The sequence below is a fragment of the Ambystoma mexicanum genome, chromosome 10, assembly GCF_040938575.1.
Source record: "Ambystoma mexicanum isolate Mex_15411 chromosome 10, UKY_AmexF1_1, whole genome shotgun sequence".
Taxonomy (NCBI): Eukaryota; Metazoa; Chordata; class Amphibia; order Caudata; family Ambystomatidae; genus Ambystoma; species Ambystoma mexicanum.
In genome coordinates this window covers 1,210,393,804-1,210,415,547 of record NC_090932.1, presented here as the reverse complement: position 1 = coordinate 1,210,415,547, position 21,744 = coordinate 1,210,393,804, and positions in this window count along the sequence as shown.

The window sequence follows — 21,744 nt, the reverse complement described above, 5'->3', positions numbered from 1 at the left end:
TGCAGATACTGGGGAAGCCAGAATTGAACATGGTCAATTCAAGATATCGTTCAACTCATGATTTAAAACCCTGACGTATGTTGCTCTGGATTAGTACCACCACAATCATCAGTACTTGCATGGGTATTTGCTAATGATGATAAACATTCACCAGGGACAAGATATATATTATTTACTGGTTATATTAGTTGAACTTAATATTCCTCAAGGCCAGAAGGAAGAGCAGAACAGACCCTAAATACTATAGTTCAGGGAAAATATAACACATGGGCTAAATTATTAGTTGGAGGTGATTGCCACCACCCCATCCCCTAGTAAATCCGAATATTATGATGATGCAATTGATAATGACATGGATGATGATTAAGCCAAAGATTTTAATTAAGTAGAGTAAAGGCAGGAATGTGCATTACTGCTGAAAAGCAGTGAAACTGAGGAAAATGTGTAGAATGGTGCCACATATATTGAGGCCACATTAGTAACCAAGCTCACCATCTACTGCATATAGTCTCTTTAATAAACAAACCTCCTGTCACAGATCATAATGCATATCACACTATCATGTGATATACACTGCAAACACCATAACACCCTTATAAGCCCAGACTGGGTCTTGCTAGCTCACAATGACAGACACACGTTTGGCAGTACTTCACATGAAAAATAAACAGCACCAAATCTGGCTTCTTGATCTTTCTAACAGAAAGATATGTGCCGAAGGAAGGTAGGGACCAACTTGGGCACCAGGTCTTTGTTCTTCTGTTTGAAGCAGCATCTGGGAAAAGTTGCAGAAGGTGAAGGTACACTGGCTAATGTGTTGGGATTTGCTTTTGACAGAGAAAGTAACTTGCACCTCTTCCCATACCAACAATTGAAATACCAACAATGGTACACATAATTATACCTGAAAATATTGCAACTTTGCTTGGGCTTGGGACACTAAGCTCTACCATCTGCACCCCAGCAAGAAATACACAGACGTAATGATCACAAGTTGCATGGCCCATTGCTCCTGCTTTATGCTAACTATTGTAACCATTGTAAGGCAAGTCCCAAATCTGATAATACAAAAATAATAATCCAAAGAGCCAAAAAAGAATGCAAGTGATGTGAGAAAAACAAAAGTGTATTAGAACACAGTCGGAATAATCAAAATGACTTTCAGAATGGCTTTGGAAAATGGCTCCATTTATAGTAAATATCAGAAGAGAAATGGCAACAAATGTTTCAGGTTATTCACAAATCCCCAGCATGTGATTTAGCATCATCATATGTACTATAGGTGAATCTATAAAATAACTAGCCTTATTGGCTTATCCTACCCTTGTGACCAAGCTAATGCATCAGTTTATTAATCAATTGACACTGAGATCATCTTCCGTCTGTTGATGCTGATTGGATGCTACATTTATAATTTGTATCCTCTAGACATAGTTGTTGATTGACTGCTCCAAGAGGATTATCTGTGGAGTGAGTGACTTCATAGAATTCGACCAATTCCTGTGTGAGATGTGAGAGTGTGACAACAAATTGATAACTTTACATCCTCTTACCAAAGACCTCATCGGTTGGCACCATCTTACCGTTCCCATCATTATGAACTGTTCATCGCCAGTTCAATATTGTGACTTCTTGTTGGAAACATTACTCACTCCCCTTTCCTTTCTCCTGGTTTGTGTATGATTTAATTTGCTCTGACCCTATGGGCTAGTGGTTTAGGAGCATGCACACTTAATTCTCTGGCAATGATATGAATACATGTATATAGCCTGCAATATTATAAACAAAATCCTAACTAACATGCTTTGTGTGGTCCTGTCTTAGTAATTGGATCTCTTTCAGTGAGGTTGTTCCTACAGTGGGAAGTGTTGCTCCTTGGTCATTCGCCCTGACCATGTACACTCTGCACTGCTCATTGTTCCATCCTTTCCCAATTGTGACCTTGCTGGTGGTATGGTTCGATGTACTGACTAGGAACATAAGTTGTTATACATTTTATGAACACAGGCTTAAAAACTCTGTTGTTCTTTGCTTCTTTTGCATGACCACACTGCTGAAATGTAGGCTTGAGAATGTGTTTGCCCACCTGACTTGACTAATCACTGTGCAGCATTCAACCTGGCTGTGGGAAGTTGCATCTTTTTACGCTTTAGAGGTGGCCGAATGTGTCTCAAGGCCTACTTGTGTTGTCTATTCAATTAGTGTAAAAGTTCACTGTCATTTTCTATCATTAGGAGTGCCCCTAATGGTTCCCCGATTTATGTCAAATGGTACTATACTTGTTAACGATATGTGGCTATTCTCAGGTGTAAGGTCTGCACTTTATGGCTTACTTGTCCCTCATGGATACTCCTTACTGATGCATGGTTACTAGTGCAGTTTTGGGCCTACAAAGGTGATTCTATATGTGTGGGGCTGCTTTTTTATGCTTTGTTCTTCTTCAGAGAGATTTATGAAGCTTGTATTTTCATGCATGTTGGTGGCATTGTATGTAATCACAAACATTCACCCCTTTTATCCCATGAGGGACAAATGTCTCCATATATTCTTGATCCTTTCTATCTTGTTCTTGTTGCCAGTCGAATATAGTCTTGGGTACCCATTTATTGCATGAATTTCTCAAATCTCCTCCCCACCTGCCATAATCCCAGGGGTTACACCCTAGAAAGCTGCATTCTCCATCTGCAGATGGTTCCACATAACATTCCAGGTAATATTCTGGATCAGGTGGTAATGACCAAAGGGTGCCGTCTGGGCCTATGCAATTATCTATTGGAACAATTTGTATTTCTCCTACCTTTGTTTTTGGATCCGTTTGACAGTGTTCATCTTTGCAAGGAGGAGTGCCATCACCTACCATAACTGCATGGAAGCTAGCTTTATTTCCATGAAACACACAACAGGTCATTATTATTTGGTAAACACACCAGATTATTATCAAAAGAATGAGAATATGAAATAAAACTTGACATGTATTAATGAGCCATTGGGGCATCCAAGAGGTCAAGACTGTTAACCAATTTTCATCTTTACTTATCCCCCCTAATGCTTCCATGTTGGTTTGCAATGTTGCCAACTGTTTTATTGCAATTGTCAGTGTGCCATCATCTGCATCGTTAGGAGGAACATAGGTGCAGCAGTTGCTGCCAATCCTTTTACAGATGCCACCTTCCATTACTGTGATTAAATCTAGCACTATTAGATTCTGGAGTGCCATAAGTTGTAATGCACAAAGTTCTTCATGGATTGTGTTAAGTCCTTGTTTTGTGGCATTTGAAAGTCCAATCAAGTTCCAGCAGACTATCTTGATCCATGTGCATGTATAGCTGTTTGATTTCCAGGGGCGAAGAGGGAAGCAAAAAATGTCTTGCTCTTGGAGAAGGGTCTGTATTGTGCCGGTATCTTCCCAATGCCTTGTCTGCCTTCTTTGAAATGTAGTTGGATCTTGTTCTTCTCTTCACAGATGCTCATTTGTCCTGTCATTGCCATTGCCAGGGGCAAAAGATTGAGTGAGTTTCTGTACTTAAACAGGTTATTTATGTTAATGCAGACTAGTCATTTTGTTCACTTGTGATGCCCATACATTTCTACAACTCTCATCTGTTTTCATTGTAGCTTCTTCTGTGAATCTCATTAGTCCCTCTACATTGAATATTGGTTGCCCCTGAACACATTTCTTGTTACAATATGTTGTTCCCTCTATCAGCATATATGGCTTTGAAAGACACTGTACACATTTACTTTTTAATTCATAATGTGTGTCCCTGAAACTGCCCCTGCACCTTTCAAAGATCTAAATGTGCCAAGTACTCTGCCTCTAAAGTTGGCACTTCCTCAGAAAGGAACAGTCTAGGGGTGCCAACCGCATATGGGGTAAGCCCACATATGTGACATCACTCATTTACTTGGGCCCCACTGATTGCTTTCATGGTATCGTACCAAATGTGTATTCCCTCAAGGAGATTGCTGTTCAAGGATCATTTGATCTTCGACCAGCAATGACCACTAGACCACAAGGACATTGATTTTTGGGGGGGCCTGCCACCCACCAGACCAAACAGCCTGCCACCCCCACCAAAAATATAAACAAAAGAATGGCACAATGCTTTGTCTTCTTTGGAGGCAGATGGGTAGTGTTTTGTAAGGAATAAGGAAGGGACTCTATTATTTGCGGCAGACTTGGGCGCATCAGGGTCCTTTCTGCTTCCCCAGGGGGCAACACTGAGGGTCTGGCCCCATTTTGCCATCCCAAGGAAACAGAAAGAAGCCCTGGGACACCAAGGAAATGATATTGTGGTGGGAGGCGAGCCCATTGGGCCCCACTGGGCCACACAATCTCTCACCCCCACCCTAAAAACAAGGTAGGGTGGCACAATGTTGTTTTGCCAGCCCTCTCAGGAATCCCCACACAGAGGGACAAATCCTTTCTGCTTCCATGGGGGGCATAATGGAGGGTCTGGTCCCATTTTTCTGCCCCCCCTGGGGATCATAAACGAGCACTAGGCCACCAGTGAAAGGATTTTGTGAGTGGGTGGAATATTTGACTTGTTTCCCATCGCAGCACCCCCAGCCATCCTGGATCTCTGGCTGAGCCACATTAGAGCTTTTCCCTCCGGGGAGGGAAGGGCACCCCCCGGAGCACCCCATCTCTGCCACGGAGCTGAAGGGTGGTCAATCCACATGCAAGGTAGATGCCCAAGGCTGGGGGCAGCGCCCCTGTCCATCCTAGAGCTTTGTAAGGGCTGTGTTACAGCTCGTACATCTGGGGAGGGATGAAGACCCTGTCGGAACTCTCTGGGACCGGCACTCTGCTTGGGGATGTCCAACCCACATGGGAGACAGGTGCTGAAGGCTGCTGGCAGCACCCCTTCCCATCCTGGACCCTTGGCCATGCCGCGTTACAGCTCTTCCCTCCTGGGAGGGATGCAGATCCCGCTGGGGCTCCCTGGGACTGCCGCTGGGCTTGCAGATGGTCAAAGCACATGCAAGACTGCTGCCCAAGGCAGGAGGCAGCACCCTACATCATCCTGTAGCTCTGCCTGTGCCACGTTACAGCTTTTCCCTCTGGGGAGGGAGGTGGACCCTGCAGGGGCTCTCTGGGACTGACGCTTGACTTTTGGACGGTTGACCCACATTGGAGTAAGGCGGTCAAGGCAGGGGCAACACACAAGACCGTCCTGGAGCTCTGACTGTGCTGCATTACAACTTTTCCCTCCCGATAGGGATGGTGATCCTGCCAGGGCTCCCAGCAACTGCCACTGGGCTTGGGTACGGTCAGCCAAAATGGGAAACCGATGCCCAAGGCCAGGGACATCACCTCTGACCTGCCTGGAGCTCTAGCCTGGCAGTGTTACATGTTTTCCCTCCAGGGAATGATGAAGACCCTGTCAGTGATTCCTGGGACCACCACAGGTTGACACATGGTCAACAGCTTTTCCATCTGGGGAGGGATGGGGACCCATCCGGGGCTCACTAGGACCACTGCTGGACTTGTGGACTGTCAACTCACATGGAAGACAGGCGCCCAGGATCAGGGGCAGCATCTTGTGGGAAAACTTGGCTCTGCCAAGTTCCTCAGTACATTTGACTTGACCTCAGGCTATTGGCAAATAGCATTGACAGACCATGCCAAGGAGAAAATTGCATTTCCCACCAAGGAGGCTTATACCAGTTTAGGGTTATGCCTTTTGAACTAAAGAATGCACCTGCTACATTCCAAAGGATGGTGAACCAAGTTCTGAATGGGTTAGAGGACTTCTGCATGGCATACTCGGCTGATATTTCAGTGTCCAGACCCACTTGGGAAGACCATCTCCATCACCTTGGCTATGTTTTGCAGGCTCTTGAACAATCCAATCTGACCATAAAGGCAAGTAAATGTCAAATTGGTCAGAGCAAAGTGATCTACCTTGGACATGAGGTAGGAGGTCGTGAAATTAGGCCTATGCCTAGCAAAGTACAAGCTGTACAGGACTGGGCCACCCCCATTACTCAAACCCAGGTGAGAGCATGTCTAGGACTCACTGGGTACTACAAGAACATTATAGAGAACTATGGGACCATAGCTTCTCCTCTAAATGTGATCTACTCTCCAAAATGCCCCAAAAATGTCAAATGGAATGAGAAGTGTGCCAAGGCATTTGAAGGCCTGAAACAAAAGCTCCAGTTTTGAGAGCTCCTGATTTTATCCAATCCTTCTTTGTACAGACAGATACTTCCAATACAGGGATAGATGCAGTTTAGAGTCAACTGCATGTGTAAGGCAGAGAACGCCCTATTTGCTTCATCAGCAGAAAGCTGAAGGACCGAGAGACAAGGTGGGCAACCATAGAACGTGAGTGATTTGCCATTGTGTGGTCATTGAAGATGTTTATGCCATACTTGTATGGTTCTACTTTCCTAATTTAAACTGACCACCAACCCTTGAGATGGTTGATGCAAATGAAGGGGGGAAACCCTAAATTGTTAAGATGCTCTATCAGCCTCCAAGCGTTTGATTTCATCATATAGCATAGGTTAGGATGCAATCACCAAAATGCTGGTGGTCTCTCCAGTAAGTATGACTGACTGGATCAAGAGATTCATTCAGGAGTGGATTAAATCCTCCTGTCCCTTAGTCAGGGGGGCGGAGGGGCACGAGTTTTAGGGAGAATGTTCATGTCTGTGTTATTTCCCTTCAACCTTAGAGACACCCAAGTCCTTTGCTGGACTTAGGGCTTGTGACCTTCTCCACCTGAGTGAGTGGGACCTTTTTCTCACTCATATGTTTTTCCTGATTGGGATTTTTGTGTTTTGACTGTTTTTTTGGAGTCTGACAAACTCCATAAGCATCTGCTGTTTGTATAGTGACACACAGCACCTTAGGTGTAGTGCCACTAAGAAGTCCCTTTGGCTTCTCTGAATCTTTAAATACATTTTCTTGTCTGAACGACTGTTCCCAAGAATAGTAAGATGATCCCTGTCTTACATTTCTCGTTGTAGGTCCAGCACACACCAATTTATGTGGAGTACTGGGGGATTACCTAGTGATTCCCATCCCACTTCTCATGTAACATTTGTTGTTACACTATCCTACTTTAAATTGCTGGTGGTAGTGGTTTAATTTTTACTACCAGTGTGCATCTTTACTTCAGGCTGAACCCTCAGCTGTAATACAGCACCCATGGGTGTCCATTTTCCGAAAATGGCCCCTGTCATCTTTTTTTGCCATTTGATTGTTACTTTCCTCTGCGTTTTAACACTGTTAGACGATGCAAGTTTAATTTCTTTGTGTGTTTTCCCATTGACAGGATTCAGCCCTGAAGCCTGCCCAGGCTCTAGTGTGTCTGCAAAAGGCAGGTCGTGAGGGAGGGTCCCAAAGCTTCCCTGTCCTTTGTCTCTAGTGGCCAGCTGGCTGTCCTGAAAGAGTGATTGACAGCATAGGCAGCATAGGCTGTGAATGAATGGGAAATCACATATAAAGCAAGGTTTTTGGGACTAGAGGCACAGTCGACCACTGGAGAGGAACATCCGAAGAATAAGAGGTCACAAGATGCCAGAAGCACCCTCCTGGGCTGCGAAGTGCACAGTGAAGCCCTGTAGCTGTGCTGACCCTATTTTCATATCGACTGGGAAGACATGTATGGGCTGACTTCCTCCCTTGTGCTGGTGGGACCAACTAGCCTCAAGACACACTTCCATTTGTCATACCCTCTGACTTGCTGTGCCTCACCAGAACTGCAAAAGCCCAATGCAAGGGGTCCTGTGACGGACCAGGGGCTTTGCGCCATGAAACACTTGAGTATGGGCGCGTTATAAATGCCATATCACATCATATCATATCATATCTTTGCTGAGTGCATCATCTTGCAAAGTCCAAATCCATCCAAATCTTAGTTGGCATCCTGTGGACCCTAGAGAGACAGGAAATCTTGATCCAGAGTCCTGTCGCCAGAGTCCAGGACCGATGGGAGTAAGATTCTTCCAACCAGAGATATTCATTCTTCATTGAAGAATATAAATGCGTTATGAATGCCATATCATATCATATCATCATTGACACAGAGGAAAAGGCACCAACAGACTGATGTGCTGCTAAATCCATAGCTGAGGAGTCCCTCTCCTGAGTACTGCAGCAGGAGTCCGCCAGACATCCATGCTTTCCAAGGTCCAGAAACAAGGATCTGTCAAGCTGTAGCAAGGAGGAATCCAGCTGGAAATCATTTCTTCGAATCACAGGTACTGTGGGGTTTGGAGTGTTCACTTTTAGACATAAATTGTGCTTCCTATCCTGTGAAGTGCTTATGTTCCACTTTGAAGTTGATACCTACTCTCCTGCACTGGCATGAACAGTTGTGCTCTCTAGAAAGTAACTCATTTGAGTAACTGTGATTTCTGCTGAACTTACTAACTTTGTCAAGACTTTATCTAAGAAGATGTAAATTAGAACTATTGACTTTGTCCATTAACTTTGGCTGTCCTGGCTCCCTAAAGGCACCCTTCTAACCATACCGGCTCTGGCAGTGCATGTACCTTCATAGATTATAAAAGTGGTGCATATAAAACTAAGGCAGTTTTTATTGTTATTGTGTATTGATCATTTTCCAGTGTTAATGGTGAAAGGGTGCGAATGAGCAGTGCCCAAAACTGAATGTTTCTGTTGAATCTGTAAAAAATCGAGCTGCGCCAGAAACTGTAAGACATATCCTAATGCTATGCCCTATGATGGGCTCAATCTACATTAAGCATTATGGTAGATATGTTCACAATCTGGATCATATTAAGGAAGATCAGTTTTGGTATCTGTGTCTTAATACTTTGAATGCTAGTCTCCATTTAGCTCTTTATAGAGTGTGGATTATGGCTAACAAAAGACTGAATGATGGAAATTAATCAGTGCAATAATGCCTCTATAATAATAATAATAATAATAATAATAATAATACTTTAATGTGATACAGATTGAAAGTAATTCAAACTTTACACATATTACAAATTACATAGAAAAATAAGCTCTTTAAAAATATATAAACATAAATATATACATCAATACATAGTTCCTTTACAAACATCAAAATTACTTCAAAAAGAAAGTAAATTAAAATACAAAATGCTATGTAGCCAGTTATCCTTGTCTACCTGTTAGCACACACGTTGTGATGGTTATGCAGGAGTTATACACCCCTACAAGAGACATTGTGCCTCTATACCCATTAGCTGTGTAGGAGAAGAATTACCTCTTCTCAATCAGAGACACTTGAATATTAGTAAGACCTTCCCATTAGGACATTTTAAATCAAGGCGCCCATAACTTTTTCGATCTGTAGCCATACATTATACAACGCAAGGTAGAGATGCATGTTAGAAGTATTAGTACAATAGAGCCAAAATAGTCTTTCACATATAGTTTGCGGGTCATGCACAAATTCCCCAAGATATTTAGTAATTGAGGATCCCAATACAGAGCACTCGGTTAGTACATGCTTGGCGGTCTCCAAGCATTCAGGGAGGTTACATAGACGACATACTCGCTCAGCAGTAGAGATCTTTTTCCTGGATCCTAAATTATACAAAGTCGGTAATTGCTCCAGGCGGAATAGAGTAATAAACCGTCTGAGCCTTATGGAGGGGCAGATATACAGATAGGCTTGAGGTTTCATAAAATTGTAGAGTCTATATTTAACAAAAGCACATGACTTTAAACTACTCAAGTGTGAGAAGTTCTCCAGCGGGTCCCACAAGTTGGTAGTATGATTGAGCTGGCAGAGGTCTACCTTTTTACCAAGCGCTGGTAAAACGTCCTGGGAACCAGTTGCCCCTCTATGTGTCCAACCTATAACTCTGAGAAATGTGATCATATCTTTCTGGAGGGGAGACGTGGTATCCTTTTTACTCACTTCTTGAGGTAGGATAGCCAATAACGGGTTAGGAGAACTGCTCTATAGTAGTGTCCACAATGAAATGGGTTCTTCCTTTCTCTAGAGAATCTAACAAGACTATCACCTGGCCAAGCAGGTTTGATTTATGAGTGCAAATAGTGAGTTTCATTGACTTTGATCAGTAAAGCAGCAAATCTTGTAAAGAGGAATTAATTGAATTGATTGAATATGTTTTATTTTAATATGATTTGGCGGATATTTATTTATCTCCTTTTTTAGTGTGGGTAATCTACCTACATGGAATAAGCACTGTTTTCCTTTTATATGTATGTTTAGGTGTATGTATATGTTTTGAGATGGATATGAATGTATGAATTAAGAAAACTAATTGCATGAATCTGTTGATTTATGTGTAAACTTTTTGTTTATAAAACTATATCACAAAAAATTAAATAAATACATAAATAATTGCGGGCTCTATTATTGCTGAGATAAAAGTGATCTGCCTCTCTTTGGGAATTGTAATTGTTTTACATTGTGGAAAGTATGTTCTAAATCTGATTCTAATCTTTCCTTCCTTTACAAACTCAATAACTGAATTGGTAACTGAAAATAAGTGTAATACTGACGTTAAATGAAGTCCATGTGTGTGCTGGAAAATGTGTTAGCATAAAAGTATTTACCCACGTTTATTATCCTTTACAAACTGAATCCGAACTTTGAATGATACTAGTAGATACGACTTTTAAAAAAATGCTTATTTAAACCTTGTGTATATTATAAATACATATTTATATATAACTTTAAGTGTGTAAGTATTACTTGGCTGCTTGTACTTACTGATTTCAATTGCACAGCTCTACAGCTCACCTTACCCCATTTAAGATAAGCCTGCCTGCTCAATCATACTACCAACATGTGTAGTACAGGCCTATATTAAAAGGTGGGTTACCAAATACAAGCAGATATGTCGTTTGTAGTCCTCACCAGTTGGACTGCACATATTCTTACCTAACAGTCTGTGCCTGAATTCTATCCTGCAAAACAAAGTGACACATTAAATAGCCTGGTGTAAGATCTTGCTGAATTTTCAGAACCAAAGCATATAACTTTCTCCAAGCTTATGCATGGCTGATGTCCAGAAATGTACTGCTACTATGCCTAGGACACAGGCAGACATGTTCCGGAAGCTATGTAGTCAATCGACAAAATCAACAAAGGAAACAAGAAGTGATTTGGTCCTTTTAAAGGCCCTTGAACCTTGTTTTTATTGTTTCAGGCCACTCTGTTATGTTAAAATCCTTTTACAAGTTTCAAACCATTAGATTGGACCACAAGGGTGGAAACACACCTGCAAATCTGAGGCCGGTTTCAATACACTGGAAATGCCATGGTATTCCTGCGAGGTGGGCACAATCTACTGATCACACCGGCTCTCTTGCATTAACTCCTCTGTCCACATACACGAATCTCCTCCACTCGACCTATTGCTCGGTTTGCCACTTCATCACATATTTCCCCACCATGAAAATATGAACTCTGTCCACTAAAGAGTACCTTTTCATCTTGTTGTAGCAAGACGCAGCATGGGTGCCGTTGGAGAAATCGCTGTTCTATTCTATTCTGAATGGTTGAACCATGGTATTGTGAATGGACCAGACGAAATCATCTTAGAAACAAGGGACACCATGGAGAGTTAAAGGAATGATCCACATGCAACAGGTTACTAGTAATGCGGTTATAAAAGTTATTGAAAAACAAACAAGTTGAAACCACTAATTAAACAACTCGTTGGAGTTTATCCTTCATTGCCTGCCGCCACCGCCTGTGTTTCTGATCTCTCTACCACACTTGAACAGTCAAGACAAAACCCACGAACATCTTCTGAAAACAGATATAATTTCTGTGAACAGTCGAAATTGCTGTCACAGTTATGTACTGTGGCTTCTGCATCCTTTGCGTGTCATTGTGTTTTCCTGTTTCAAACTCAACTCAGAATAAATGACCTTGGTGCGTTAAATTGTTTGACTTTTATGAATGTTTTTTAACCATGCATTAACAACTTGTTGTGAATAGTTTATTACTTAACACATAGATCACCACTACTAAATAGGTGTTTATCTTGTTTTTTTTTTTCATGAGAGGCACTCTGCACATCACAGTAGCTGTTACTACCATCTCCTACATGGATTGATATTGTGGAGTTTAAAGGAGTGTGGACTATAGCTGGCCCACAGTGTTATTTACTTTCATTTAGCTTAACATTGTATTGGCTTACCCTGTTCTTTCTTGCAGGTGAATTAAAGTTCACAGCCCTTCAACAGTGCCGTCATGTTGCCTTTTGATTTCTCATGGTATCATTTCTCGCCCGAAGAGTTGTTTCTCTTTCTAACTTGACTTTTTGTGACATGTGATTTTTTCCCCAGATTTTTTTGCACCTAAAAGAAAGGAGTTTCGCTATGACGGATATAATTAAAAACACGAGGGAAAGTTAGCTCTGCGTGCAGGGTCTTGGCAACAAAGGGGGTAATTCATAGAATTCAGCGCACAAGTGTCGCACGTGGCTGGCGCACAGTGTGCGCGTGCGAATCCCTGCGCCAGCCGCGTGCGCTAAAATCCATTTCCGCGCACAGCGTATTCATGGATTCCAGCCACCAAAACCAGCCGTGGCGCACAGTGATGCAGCGACCCTGCAGCAGCGCCAGTTACGCCCCCAAGAACGCCTCTCGCGCAGGGAAAAGCCATCAATATACCCAATCCAGCGCAAAGGGCTGCGCTAACCCTGTACCAGCACAGCAAGCGGGCTACGTGTATCACTGGGGTGCGCGGGAAGTACCTCAGGCGATTCCATCAGGGTATGTGTATTTCAGGGGTGCGCGTGAAGTCCTACACGCGATTGGCCTGGGCGCGTGTATTTCAGGGGTGCGCGTGAAGTTCTACACGCAATTGGCCTGGGCGCGTGTATTTTAGGGGTGCGCGTGAAGTTCTACATGCGATTGGCCTGGGCGCATGTATTTCAGGGGTGCGCGGGAAGTTCTACACGCGATTGGCCTGGGCGCGTGTATTTCAGGGGTGCGCGGGAAGTTCTACACGCGATTGGCCTGGGCGCGTGTATTTCAGGGGTGCGCGGGAAGTTCCACACGCGATTTCCGCAGGGTACGTGTATTTCAGGGGTGCGCGTGAAGTTCTACACGCGATTGGCCTGGGCACGTGTATTTCAGGGGTGCGCATGAAGTTCTACACGCGATTGGCCTGGGCGCGTGTCTTTCAGGGGTGCGCGGGAAGTTCCACACGCGATTTCCGCAGGGTACGTGTATTTCAGGGGTGCGCGTGAAGTTCTACACGCGATTGGCCTGGGCGTGTGTATTTCAGGGGTGCACGTGAAGTTCTACACGCGATTGGCCTGGGCGCGTGTATTTCAGGGGTGCGCGCGAATTTCCACACGCGATTGGGCCCATGCGAGCAGGGTATGCGTATTTCAGGGATGCGCGGGGAGCACCATGTCCTGCAGGCACCCCATCCACCATGGCCATGCCCCCCAGCTAACCCACATGTCAACTTGCACTACTGCCCACCAATGCATGTCCCCCTGCGCCCCCAGCCACTAGGGGCACCCTCCACAGGCCCCCACCCATGTCTCCCAGCACCCCCACCCCCCAGCAGTGGAGGGGCACCCACCACCAGGCCCCCACCCATGTCTCCCACCACCCCCACCCCCAGCCACCAGGGGCAGCCTCCACCAGGCCCCCACCCATGTCTCCCAGCACCCCCACCCCCCAGCAGTGCAGGGGCACCCTCCACCAGGCCCCCACTCATGTCTCCCACCCCCCACCCCACCCAGCACTGTGGGTCACCTGCCAGCAGGCCCCCACCCATGTCTCCTAGCACCCCCACCCCCCAGCACTGTGGGGCACCTGCCAGCAGGCCCCCACCCATGTCCAACTCATGATCCCCACCCCCCAGCACTGTGGGGCACCTGCCAGCAGGCCCCCACCCATGTCTCCCAGCACCCCCACCCCCCAGCACTGTGGGGCACCTGCCAGCAGGCCCCCACCCATGTCCAACTCATGTTCCCCACCCCCCCACCCCCCAGCACTGTAGGGCACCTGCCAGCAGGCCCCCACCCATGTCTCCCAGCACCCCCACCCCCCAGCACTGTGGGGCACCTGCCAGCAGGCCCCCACCCATGTCCAACACATGTTCCCCACCCCCCCACCCCCCAGCACTGTGGGGCACCTGCCAGCAGGCCCCCACCCATGTCTCCCAGCACCCCCACCCCCCAGCACTGTGGGGCACCTGCCAGCAGGCCCCCACCCATGTCCAACTCATGTTCCCCACCCCCCCACCCCCCAGCACTGTGGGGCACCTGCCAGAAGGCCCCCACCCATGTCCAAATCATGTACCCCACCCCCCCACCCCCCAGCACTGTGGGGCACCTGCCAGCAGACCCCCACCCATGTCCAACTCATGTTCCCCACCCCCCCACCCCCCAGCACTGTGGGGCACCTGCCAGCAGGCCCCCACCCATGTCTCCCAGCACCCCCACCCCCCAGCACTGTGGGGCACCTGCCAGCAGGCCCCCACCCATGTCCAACTCATGTTCCCCACCCCCCCACCCCCCAGCACTGTGGGGCACCTGCCAGAAGGCCCCCACCCATGTCCAAATCATGTACCCCACCCCCCCACCCCCCAGCACTGTGGGGCACCTGCCAGCAGGCCCCCACCCATGTCCAACTCATGTTCCCCACCCCCCCACCCCCCAGCACTGTGGGGCACCTGCCAGCAGGCCCCCACCCATGTCTCCCAGCACCCCCACCCCCCAGCACTGTGGGGCACCTGCCAGCAGGCCCCCACCCATGTCCAACTCATGTTCCCCACCCCCTCCACCCCCCAGCACTGTGGGGCACCTGCCAGCAGGCCCCCACCCATGTCTCCCAGCACCCCCACCCCCCAGCACTGTGGGACACCTGCCAGCAGGCCCCCACCCATGTCCAACTCATGTTCAAAACCCCCCCACCCCCCAGCACTGTGGGGCACCTGCCAGCAGGCCCCCACCCATGTCTCCCAGCACCCCCACCCCCCAGCACTGTGGGGCACCTGCCAGCAGGCCCCCACCCATGTCTCTTACCACCCCCACCCCCCCAGTCACCAGGGGCAGCCTCCACCAGGCCCCCACTCATGTCCCCCTGCACCCAGGTCCTCACAATCCCCAATCATGTGCGTTATGGTCAGCCTCCACAGCCAAAAGTCCCTACCAAGTAACCCATTCACCCACATGGAAATGGAAATTACATGTTACACCCCCAATGTTCATAAAGCAAATGAACCCATGTCCGTCACACACAATGGTTGCAAATGAATGGGAAAACACCCAACATGACATGCATGAAACCAATGAGATAATACCACACAGTGAAGTATGAAAACAAAATTGTATTAAAAAAAATTGAATGCAAATGAAATGAAACAAACTACAATGGCAATGAAAAAAAGATAAGCTGCATGTCCGTCCAAAAAAATCAAAACTACAAATCCAAATCCAAAAAAAAGTTGTTCAAAGTCACATTAAAAATAAAATCAATCCAATGAAGAACTATGTACAAAACATCCAAGGGTCCATGAGCCCAACTGAACAAAGGAAACCTACAAAAAACCCTAACTAAAATGCAACTATATACAAAAAGTGGAGCTGTGTCCGTCGACTCCAAACCATAAGAAGAAACAAATGAAACCTAAAACTAAAGAACTATATACAAAGGCGGCGGGCAAGTCCAGCGGCTCACTCCGTGGTGTTCCGGCCCAGAGCATCATCAAACTCCTCGTCTATGTCCCGGAGGCGGTCCTGTTCCATGGCCCCGAGGGTCCGCAGGGACGACGCCATCTGCTCCTCCAACCTGCTGCGGATTGCCTCGAGGCACTCGGCCCGCCTCAGGGCCCTCCGCATGGAGTTTTCCGCCCTGACCATTGTGAGCCGCGCCTCTTCCGCCCGCCGCCGCTCCGCACCTATATGCTGGCCCAACCGCTGCCACACGGAAGACACTTCCCGTCCTGGGTCCTCCTGCCCTCCGGCCGATGCCTGCCCCTCCGATGTTGATGGCCCCGAGCCATGATGCCTCCCACGTTGACTCCGCTGCTGCCTCCGACGCCACTGCCTCTGCCAGCACAACGGCATCCAGGCTGATGGAATCCACCGACGCCGTCGTGCACGTGCCCTGCCTGATGATGCCGGCACATCCTCCATCTGCTGGGGTACAGTTGCTGTGGTGTCCACCCCTGCTGGACCTCTGACTCCCGACTGTGGCAGGGATGGGATCCCCACCGAGCTGGCTGCATTGGTCAGGGCAGGTCCACAGGGGGCCCTGGTGGCATCTGGGCCGGAAGACGGCAAGGAGAACGACTGGCATATAGTCTCCACAGAGGAGGAGAGGGCCGCCAGATTGGCCGACACATGCAGGAAACCCCCGAACATGGACGATCCCAATTGGGCCACGTCGGCACGGTGCTCTTCGTGATGACGTGCGTGCTCCTCCTCGGAAGCACGCACGGCATCACGAATCACAGCCGTGCGCATCGCGACCCCAATCAGGACCTTCTCCATACGGCTAGGGGTCCCCTCGTCCGCAGGTGGAGGGGAGTCAGATGACATGGACATCTCCTCTACCTGTGGACGGGCCTGGGACGGGGCATCCCTGCTGGTGCATGGTGGTGCACCCACAGGGTCAGGGACAGCGACATGCACAGGCCCCTCCATGGTGACCTGTGCTGCCTCCTGCCCCTGCCCCTGGACTGCACCACTTGCACCAGCAGGGATGCCCCCACCAGGCCCCATGTGCGCCTCAGTGGCGGCCTCCTCCTCCTCTGTGGAAGCCACCAACCTGGATGGCTCCTCACCGTCTTCCGCCGTAGCAGGCCCCTGTGGGGGCTCACCCACCCCTTCCGCTGCAGCCGTGGGGGCATCCCCGCCGCCTTGCTCCACAGCGCCGTCTCCGCCCTCTTCTTCACTAGCCGCTGCGTAGAGGGAGACATAGAACACAAGCATCAGGGTACTGTACAATGGTCCCCTAGACAGGAAGCAATAGCAGATGAGTGCCACTGTCAAAGTACACTTCCATCATGTCCCTCCACAACACATGTGTCAGTCCAGGCAAAACACACACAGTGACAGTCATGGTGCATGCCATGGACATTTCCATACATGTCCAATGGACTCTCGAAACATACAATGTAATGGAACTCACATGCATCATGGGTCATGCCTATCACATGCACACACTTCACCTCAGTCACATCCATCTGGCCCTGTACACCCCAATCACAGTGGATACAAGGATGACTAGGCTGCATCAGTGAATCTGTACATTGTCACAGACATGTGTCATGCATCCATGGCATCCACAAGTCACAGACACGCAGGTCAGGCACACAGACATTGACACCATAAATGTACCTGGCATCAGCACCCATCCCTCACCCCCACCCATGTCCAGGAACAGAGACTGCCATGCTCTCATGTGTACAACCTGCATAGGGCTCCCCATGTCGCATTTAAACACATGCAACAACCGTGCTGTCCACACATTACTGGTCGCACATGCATTACCATGATGTCCCTGCACACATACATGCGTACATGGCCTATGTCACACATACAGGCAAGTATCAGACAACCAGCACACTGCAACATGCCCTGTCTCACACAGCAATGCTTGGCCACTTACCGCTCAACTCCAGACGGGTCTCCCTCTCAAGGACCTGGGCGTGGAGCGCTGGGTGTACGCGTTCCAGGACCCCCATCTGGATGGAACTCATGCGGCCCCGGCCCCCCTCCATGAGGCGCCGGGCCTTCATGAGGGTCCTGGACCTCATGTCTTCCCAGCGCTTCTTGACCTTCTCGATGGTGCGGGTTGCCACCCCCTCTGCGTTGATGGCAACCACACAGTCGGCCCAGATCCTCTCCCGTCCTTCCTTGTTGGCGCGGGACGATCCGAAGAGGGCATCACACTGCCCCAGGACTTGCTCCACCAGGACACCAACTTCGGTGGCAGTGAAGCTGGTGCCCCTCTGCCCCTCTGGCCGGGGGTTGCCACTGGTGCCAGATGTGGATGTGCCCGACATGGTAACCCCAGGGGCAGGAGTGGGTGGGCAACTGGGTCCTGGGGCTGGGCTGTGGAGCGATGTTATCTGAGTCGGGAGTCTTCTGTTCCAGCAGGAACAGAAGACTCCCGACTGCAGATGGCTGATGTGCAGGCACCAAATGGCAGGGCACGGTGGCAGCAGGCAGGCAGGCAGGCAGGCAGCAGCAGATGGCACGTGGGAGGCTGCTCGGGGCACTGGGGGGCAGTAATTCGGCCTTCTGGGCAGGAGCATGGTCTTCCGTGTGTTTTCGCGTGGCCAGCTTGATACGGAGTGATTTGGCACGTGAAAATCCTGCACGTCAGCGTGAAAATCGAGGAAAGGCCCATAGCGCGTAAGCGCGTCAGCACGCGTACGCAATTTCATTGGACCAAAGGCCCTTACAGCGTAAGCGCGTCTGTGACGTTTTGCGCACGGGCGTTGCCCTGGCAGGGCTTGGAGATCCCGCGTGCCTTTACACTGTTCTGTACGTGCTTTTCGTGCGGTGCGTGTGTTTTCCATCCGTTGGGGTTCACACGCTATTACTTCACAGCGGGTGTTGGCTACGCGTTCTTCTACACGCAAGGCAGACGGTGAGTGGTACCCCGCTCCCCCAGGCCCGATCGCGTGAGAAACTTCACGCGAACCCCTGAAATACACGTAGCCCGCTCGTCCAGGCCCGATCGCGTGAGAAACTTCACGCGAACCCCTGAAATACACGTAGCCCGCTCCCCCAGGCCCGATCGCGTGAGAAACTTCACGCGAACCCCTGAAATACACGTAGCCCGCTCCCCCAGGCCCGATCGTGTGAAGAAGTTCACGCGAACCCCTGAAATACACGTAGCCCGCTCCCCCAGGCCCGATCGCATGAAAATGTTCACGCGAACCCCTGAAATACACGTAGCCCGCTCCCCCAGGCCCGATCGCGTGAAGAAGTTCACGCGAACCCCTGAAATACACGTAGCCCACTCAATCGCGTGTGTAACTTCCCACGCAACCCCGAAATACACGTGCCCCGCTCGCACAGGCACACTTGCTGTATGTTGCCACTTTTGTAATGCGCAGGGACGCTACCGCCTGCCTTCGTGTGGCAGACGTGTTTCGGCTTGTGCGTGTCTTTCGCTGTGCGTGGCTTTGCCCTATTCGATTCCATGAATACGTGTGGTTCGGGTGTGTGTGGGCGTTCCGTCTGCTTCCCTGCAGTACATCCCCAGTTACGCCCTTGTTTTCACGAGTTGTTCCCCATTCCGCGCGTTACGCCCCGTGTTCCGCCCACTTTCTAGTGTATGCGCTGAGGTTGTGCGCTTTCACTGTGCGCGTCGCGCACGTCTTTCGGGATGTTGCAGTGACGTGTGTGCCATGCACGGGTTTGGCGCACATCCCGAGGAAAACACGCGCAGGGACTTCCATGAATCGCACGCGTGCGCCTGTTTTTTTGCGCTTGCGCCTGCTTGCGCCTGCTTGCGCCTGATTGCGCGAAGATTTTCGGCGCACGTTTGTTCCATGAATCGGCCCCAAAGTCTTGTGTCCTTGTTCGTGTGCCCACGTGCACACGCGCACACACACATGCACAAACGCACTGGGTATCAACTGTGCTTGTTTTTCCACCTGAAGCAAGTTTTTGAAAAGGAACAGCTTCAAATGTGTTACCGAATATGTAATCCTTTTACGAAATAGGTTTCTGATTTTGAATTAGCAAAGGCTTCTCACAATATGGAGATAATAACAACAACAAAAAACAATGACTGGATATGATGCACCATTTTATCATTATTTACATTAACATGTTTATTAAAGATTATGTACACAATATACAAAGAATCACAGAGTACTCCCATGACCCTCGTCCCCATGTACATAATTAAAACTCCGTTCCAGAAAACTAGACGAAACCTCTTTAATAAAGGTTGATTTTCTTACAGATTTTCCACAGAACCTAATCAAGGACATTCTGCACATTTCCTGGACCCATTTTAATTTAGTTGGTGACATCACACCTTTCCACCTCTTTAAGACATTTGTTTTCGCCATCTTGGCTGCTCTGAACACAAAACACTTTTATGCATAAGACAACTCATCCAATTGTGTATCCCTACCTAGTGTCAGAGTGTCAACAGTGAAATCCAGATCCATTCGCAGCACTTTTCTTTTTAAGCATTTATTTAATAATGTTTATTGGTGTATTAGTAAAACCTTTTACAAATTCACTCCTAATTACAGCATCATTCACATTCCATAAGAGAACATTAAACCAATTTATGAAAAAACACATTCATACTTTCCAAGCCGATCAATCTCCCTCCTTTAGCACATACTCCACGAATGTCATTACCGCTAATACCAGGTTTCTTTTTTCACCAATCAATACTCTCTCCCACCATTCCTTTGCTGATAACAGATGTGTTTGCTTCAAGTGCCCCTCCAGATATCTGCTTCTTACTGCTGTCAGAGCCTCACAGGAGGTTATTAGATGGAAGAGGGACTCCAAATTCTCAACTTCTCCACAGTATCTACAATAGTTTGCTTGCCAGTTGCACTTTTTGCTTTGGGAGAATATTAAAGCGACACTTCAAGAGAAGATCTCTATAATGGGCTGACGGGAACGTTTGCAGGTATACCAGAGTTTGGTTCGGACCTTTTAGCTCACAGCTCAATGTAGGCTGTACTGTATTAAATGGCACTTGCATCTGTCCAACAATTACTGATTTTGGAACATTCCTACAACACATGCTCTATACCACCCTTCCTGTGCCTAGAAGCACAGCATAATTCGGAATCACAGAGATCTCTTTTAAACATAGTAGCTTGTTTCCAAATAACTCTGCTCAGAATTTTGATCTGAGGTAGTCTGTCCCCACAATTTAGAGGACAATTTGTTTGTTATCAGCAATCAGGGAAAGTTTTCAGAACAATCCCCGACCATGTTTATCATTTCTTTCACATTTTACGGCACGTTACGTGGCCCTGGCTCTAACTGCTAGCAGACTCGCATAAGACTGTAAAGGGGGTCAATAGTTGTAAAATCGAAATGTTTTTTTAATTTATCTGAATGCCAAATGATCCTTTGAATGTATTGAAATGTGAGTCACAACATTCCAGTGTTTGGCAGTGGAAAGAGAGAAGGAAAAAACACCAGAACTAGCTTGTTAAAATTTTGGTAGAACAACAAATTGGTATTTACAGGTTGTTTTGGTAGGTGAAGGTGGGGCTTGTCTGTTCCGTAGACATGTTCCACCCCATGAAATGTGTTTTGCACTACACAAGAAATGTTGACTTTCACTTGGTCAGCGAGTGAAGGGCAGATGTAAAATGATTGAAGCTGCCTAGTTTAAGCTTAGGAATTGTGTATTCTCTGCAGCCTGTAGAGTATGAATGGAGGGGTGCAAAAGAAGATGCTATCTGGAATACTCGTTATGTTATAGCACCAGGGATAGTATGGCAATACTTGTATTGGGGAAATGTAAATCTGCTTTAAAACCTATATGGTAAACTACCCTCCTGTGCAACTCCTGCAACTTGTGTACAGAGTGAAGGTTTCCGCTCTATCCAGACATCAATGTTCTCTACTTTTGTAGAAGGCAGAGGGCTAAGTCTCAGGTGTATAGGCTAAGTAGTTGCAGGTTACCTGCCCAGGGTTGCTCCCATCATCAGAATCTCTGTTTTTGTGGGTTTTTATTTCAACTAAGTTATAATACATCCAAGTGTAAATGGATACTCTTACCTTTTCAAAATTTAGGATGGGTTTGAATGAATCTAATACACATTTACAAATGAC